Source organism: Atractosteus spatula, assembly GCF_055471065.1.
Source record: "Atractosteus spatula isolate fAtrSpa1 chromosome 10 unlocalized genomic scaffold, fAtrSpa1.hap1 SUPER_10_unloc_3, whole genome shotgun sequence".
Taxonomy (NCBI): domain Eukaryota; kingdom Metazoa; phylum Chordata; class Actinopteri; order Semionotiformes; family Lepisosteidae; genus Atractosteus; species Atractosteus spatula.
In genome coordinates, this window is record NW_028296623.1 from 154,463 (window position 1) to 161,326 (window position 6,864).

Below are 6,864 nucleotides of genomic sequence, written 5' to 3' on the forward strand. Positions count from 1 at the left end.
CCTTGGAGCAAAAGCAGATGATTAACGTCATAGTTTGTGTGGTTGAGCCAAAGGTGAGCATGGGGATATGTGAGTCACCATTCTTAGAAATGGATCCAACTTCAGACAGGCGTCCAAAGTAAGACTATACAGTGCTGGGGCAATGACACTTTAATGATCAGAAGGATAGCAAGATTTTTAATGCTTAGAAATTGATTTTCTGGTGATGCACACGACAGCTGCAACATTTTAAAGGGAGCAAAAAGTTTTCATTTGTGTAAGAAAAGACAAACAAATATTTGGCTTACTGAAGTATCCACCTGTCATTCTTGTCATTCAGTTGATACTCTGTGCTTTGCACCTTTTGCAGCAATGACAACTTTTAGTCTTCCTGTGTCAGTCTTGCACATCTAGAGTTCAGAATGCTCGGCCAGTCTTACTTGCAGTTTTGCTCGAGCTCTGTCAGGTTGGATGGGTGAACTGGAATCAAGTACTTCTACAGATTGTCAATGGAATTCAAGTCTTGTCTATGGCTGGACCACTGAAGAACATTTACTCACTTGTTCTGAAGCTACTCCAGTACTGTCTTGGCTATATGCTTGGGGTCGTTGTCCCATTGGATTGTGAATCTTCAGAAACCCCAGTCTGAAGGATGAAGCAGGTTCTGCTCAAGGAGTTGTCTACGTCTTGCTCCATTCACTCCAAGCAGATAGTCCAACATTTGCCTTCTCTCGGCCATGATTACACTGCCCTTTCTTTCATCTTTGTCCTTCTACAAAGATTCCAGGACTCTTAATCCACCATAATATCAGAAGCCAAAATTAACCTTCTAACATGTAGAAATCATTTGCAATGAAAGGAGGTTGAAGGGTTTAGAACGTTTGTAAGACCTGGTTGATTACCACAAATAGACATACTTTGTTGTCAGTTTTTTTTCTCTTTGAAAGGCTATAGGAGGGGCGTGATGGACTGTACCACTATCATAGAAGATGTTTTTCTTCTAAGGATACTTCTGTAGCGACAAGGCTTATTTAAAATACAGGAATTAAGTTTGCTGCTCCCTTGCCAGTCCCTCTCTCCCTCATCTCAGTGCAGCTGGATACAGAGAGGCCATTCCATCTGGTTCACATTTGAGGTGCTTTTCTAGCTGATAGAGTTTCCTGATAAGGAACAGCTCCCAAGGCTGAGATTCACCAGCCACCCTAATAAATGGTCATCTCTGGCACCTTACTGTCTGGGAGATTCCATGGGAGAGTCACATCCCAAGGTTTACAACCCTAAGGTCAGAGGTCATTGTTACTCATCCTCCACCTCAATCAGAACGATCAGAACTGTCGACAACTGAATCTCAGGATTCAGGACTAGCGCTACATCGGGAACAAACTGGTCTTCTTCCCGTCTAAAGAATGTGACTTGCTTGGACCCACAGTCACTTTCTATGTGCACAAGCTCTGCTAGTTCAGCCGGGACTAACTAGCTGGTCTTCAGAGAGCCCACTGCCTGCGCGCAGCAGCAAGAATCTCCCCTTCCTTCTTCCACACCTCACGCCGAACCAGGACTGCCTGGCACAGGGCCGGAGGACGCCAATTGGATGCAGCAACAGCCTGTCGCTGTTCCCTTGTGTCTGCTGGAGATCTGAATCCACACAGACTGGATGAGTATTCAACATTCTGCATTACAGCTCGAGAATTCAATTGTTACCTCAACCTGAGTTGATATCAATTTAATTCCTATGAGTGACGTACTTCCTTGCGAGTATCTAGTGTAAAAGTTGTAATCAAAGCTCATTTACGAAACAGTCTAAAAGAATGGTATACTGAATGTATGTCCCTCTTGGTTTGTAACTCTTCGTTATTGAATATACACCTTTTGTATTCTGCTAACCCTCACTATAAGATCTGTTATGTTTATATGCACATTTTATGTATTAATAAAAGTATTGTTGTTTATTAGTGTTCATGTGTGTGCTGTCACGATTGTAGTCCCTCCCCCTGAAGGGCGCTCCGGTTCTTTCACTTCGGACTTGATTTTGTGGACCTGCCCCGTTTCAGCTTCCTTCCAGCCCCCCTTAAAAGCCAGATGCCCACTCAGTTCGGGGCTCTGCATTGATTCCCGCATCGTGCGAGCCCGGGATCTGGATGCGCCTGGCTCCGTTATGGTTTTAAGTTCCTGTTCCTGTTCCCGTTCCCATTTCCCCTGCCGGTCCTGACCCCGGCTCTGGTTTTAATCGTCAGTCTCGTTTGTACCGCCCGGCTTTGGACCTTTTGCCTTCGTCTTGGATTTTCCCATTTTGAATCTGTTTTGGATTGTTTGCCCCGGACTCACCCCCCCTGGACACCTGCGCACTTTGGACACGCCCCCCGTTTTCATTCCCGTCTCCTGCCTGCCTTTTTTTCCTGTGTTCTCTTCACTCCACCCCGGATCGTGTTGTCTGCATAGGGCAACTGAAAGAACGCTTTCGTTACATGTGCGTTGCCGAGTTCTTCCGCAAGGTCAGTTTTCTAATAGCCATCAAAGAATCATTTTGTGACTTACTGCTACAATTATTAATTGTCTCGGTAAATGCACAAAACCCCTACACTTCCATAGTGATAGATATTAATCATCAATATATAGCATTTCCCAGTGTAAGACTCTCCCAGTAAACCCCAATGAATTGAGTTATTTACTAGTGAAAATGATTTGCTGAAGCAGTGAAATCCACTGCTGGGATTTCTTGCTGAGTTGCTGATGATTTGCTGAAGTAATTAAATCCATTGCTGGTGGAAACAATGAGGGAGCATGTCTGGGAGACAGTGACTGAATCCCGGCTGGAATCAGGCTGTCTGCTAGTATTGATCTGTGGGGACCAAATGGGACACTTTAGAGGTGACACTTTACAAGTGAAAATGCACAGCAGCTGGCCGCCTTGATAGTCAGTTAGGGGGGATTCACCTCTCTCATTATGACTTACCTGATAATTTCTGCTGTTATATAACAATATACAGACTTCCAGTTTTCTTCTCATCTGTCTCCAGAAAGAATTTTGATAGTGCTAATAACCTTGGATTAGTCTGTTTTCACTCTGTAAAAGAATCTTCCTTCCATAATTGCAACCTGTAACATGTAAATACAGACCTTTTCACTCCAGTTCATTTTGTTCTCAGAATATTGCTGACAACACATTGCTTACAGGAAATGGAAAGTGAAAGTAAAATTTCCCCTTTGCTGCTAATTGTCTATCATTTGCGATAGGAGACCTGAAGAGTTGCTTTACAAAGGACTGAAAAAATGTACTGTAGCAGACATTTATTAGGTTGTGTAGGAAATTTTGTGAGTATGGTGCCTTGCAAAACTATTTGGACACTTAATATTAATATTCCGAAATGTTATTAAACTTAATATCTGAACTTAAGATATGCTATAGAAAATGTCTGCAAAAAAATAAAATATGATGATTGACATGTATTTGGGCAGACCAGGCTACCCAGAGAACACAGAACCAGTGACCACAGCCTAGCCATGGAAACTGGACACACACAAACCTGACTGCTCAGACAGGACAGGCTCAGTGACCACAGTCTGGACACAGAAACTGGTCACAGACAGACCTGACTGTCCAGAGAGCACAAATTGTGCTCCCACTGCCAGCAGGAGAAGCAGAGATAGAGATGCACTTTCTGCAGTACTGATGAAACACTGTACAATTGTTCCACATTGCTATCACACAGGTGTTATTCCAGTCTTTCTTAGCTGTAAAAAAAATGTTATGTAAATTTTTGTTTTTCCAGATATACACTGTCTATTATCTAAAGGGGTTGTTTCCCATTGTTATTGTCTATGAAATGGTCACTTCTTGTGCCCTAAATGTTCCCTGAGATTCAGAGATTTTCTCATTCCTGGATTGAGCAGTGAGAATTTTTTTTCCAACTTTTAAGTTCAAATACAGAACAAACACATACAGTATAAACCTTTACAGCATTATATATCGAAAATGGTAAATATGCACGCATGAGCAAAACAAAACCAAAAGAGAAAATACATTTTGCTCTGGTCAATAAAAACAACATTTTCAGTTGGAAGCTTTTCACAAGCATGTTTTTCTTCCTTTTTTTTTCTAATTGTTTTCTCGCGCAACATTTAAGGGAAAGAGAGATGTAGTTGTTTAATAGAGCAGTTGTATCTTTCTTTCTCCTATTATGAGTGGCCCTGCCATCATTCTGCTCCGATTACTTCTTGCTATTTATGCGGCAATGGCGATTTAACAGCTCAGGCAGACTGAGTGGAGAAGAGGATCTGTGTCTTCGTAACATCTAATAGAAATTTCTCCTGGAATGTCTCTTAAGTGGTTTAATCCCATTATTTCTTACCTGAGAAAAAAAGGATTCTGTCAGGAAAACACTTGAGTTAGAGAAGAGGTATTCACCCATTTTTCATATATTTTAAAGATTTTTTTTTAAAATGACATGGGATGAAATGTGTGACTTTCTTGACAAAGTCACACACACCACAGGGAACCACCACAGGATATAGTTTGCCACAGGAAATAAGATTTTATAACTGAATCCTACAAAAACTATAAAACAGAGGCCTATTGGACATTACTGTAGCTAAAGCTCACCTTAGAAATTGTTGGTGATTGGACAGCAGTCCCGAAAGTCTATTAGCTAAACTGAGACAGAATATGCAGGGTTTTCTTTTGTGTTTTGGTTGATGTTTGTTGTTCTTGTCAACAGCAGTACAGTATGTTACTTAAAATGACCGTTACATTGATTATCTTAAAGAGCAAAATACAGTCTGTATCATGTTTTTTGAGGATGGATACATGACAAAAAGAAAGTGAAACTGACAACCGGAAACTGAGAAACTCATGAATTATTCATCTGTGGGAATGTCCCATGTTTTATACTGTGCAGAGTAGGGCAGATAAAAACAAAGTGAAAGAAAGAAGAAAGAAGAGGAGGAGGTAATGCCAATGCTAACCAAAAAAGGTTATTTAATCTCACTAAAACTGATTGGATGATGTGCTAGTGGGCAGTGCTACTGCCCACTAGCACAGATGCTGTGCTAGTTCATTAGCACTGTATATTTAGCATTTTTACCACAGAATTTAAGCATTTAATCCATGTTAAGGTAACATGGACAGGGGTGGTGTTCCAGGACACTTTGTGAGCCTCATTTAAACAAGTGAATCATATTGAAGGGTTAAGGGTTAAAAGTGCTACTATATTAACTAGATGAGGATAGGAAAATAGATTTGTTTGGAACTTTGTGTGGGAATGATTAAAAATAAGCAACTCTTTTTCTTTGTCTGTGGTCTGGTAGATTTGTGCCAATGTATGCCTTGGTAGCAAAATGTCACTGTAACTGTGCTAGAAAATTATTTCTTATTTGCAGCAGTCCTTTGATTATGAAAGTTAGACAGTAACCACAAATGATCAATTTACAGAACAGTCATTGCTGTTGTATTAATGAGTAAGGTACTGTACTCGGATTACTCAGATATTGGAAGTTGCTTTAGATGAAAAGTTTTTTGAATTTTAGAAGCAGCAACCTGTTTGTCTGCTAGTCTAAGTCTGTCAGTAAGTAAGTTTGGAGCACAGAAACAAAGTGCAGGAAGTGAATGGTTCAAAATAAATCTAGAACATTTTCACAGGCAAATTGACTCCAAATTAGGTTGTTCAAGAAAAAAACAAAAATTATTAACCAAGCATGTAAAGTTTTATTCCATACTCAAAAGAAAGCAAACACAACGCCGGCTGTGGAAACACAATGTTTTGGCTGTCTGCCCTATCTTTCTTACACCCGAAGAAGGCTCCACAGCTGAAACTTTGTGTTTAGTTTCTTCTCTTTTCAGCATTGGAATAAACCTTTACTTGTTCCTTTGCAGCCTACACATGCTGACTAATTGTATTATTAAATGAAGTTTAAGAGGAATAACAGTAACACTTTAGTCTCACCCAGCTGTTTCTAAACATATTTGTTATTTAAATTAACTATTGTCACAGAAGTCAGAAGGGACAAACCGTGGAGAGGCAGGAGAGCGAAAAAGACCCCATGTGAAGCGGCGGAACGGGGGTTAGCCGGGGTCAGCCGTGCAAAGAGTTCTGGAGTGCCGTAAAGAAACCTATGCCCTCAGGTCATGGACGGAGCGGCGACCTGGTGCTAGGCAGGTCTCAGAACATCCGAAGGTCAATGCTGAGCGAAGCAGAATAAGTGACCCGGAAATATATAGCCCCAGAAAGAGAGACAGCGGAAGGAGAGCAAAGCACAGGAAACTAGGGACAGGACAGAGAAGGAGAACCCTCTGGCTACAGAGGGCATGACAAACAATTGATTGTAAAACAATCTTCCTCTGCTTAGATTTTCACTCAGATTGATTTTGTTCTCAGAATATTCCTGGCAGCACTGAGTTTCTAGGAAATGAAAAGTGAAAGAAAAAGTACAGAAGATCAGCCCTTGAATAAACAACATTGTGCAGTATTAGCTACTATCCTGTGCTAGAGCCTGTCGTGGTAAGCAGTCGATGACAGGATCTAGCACAGATACTAATGAAAAACTGTTAATGAAAGATAAAACACTTGAGTCTTATTTTAGTTTTCCATTTCCCTTTCATTTGTGATGTACTGTACAGCAGGCCACAGAACATGTACAGAAACAGATATGCACACATTCACACCAGGCAATGACAGTCTGCCCAGTCAGAATCTGAGCTGTGAGTTATTAGAATTCTGTTTGTCACGGATCATCCACAGAAAGGGCAATGTTTGAACACAAGGATCCCCAGGAGAGAGCCTAGTAACATAAACCCTTGGAGCAAAAGCAGATGATTAACGTCATAGTTTGTGTGGTTGAGCCAAAGGTGAGCATGGGGATATGTGAGTCACCATTCTTAGAAATGGATCC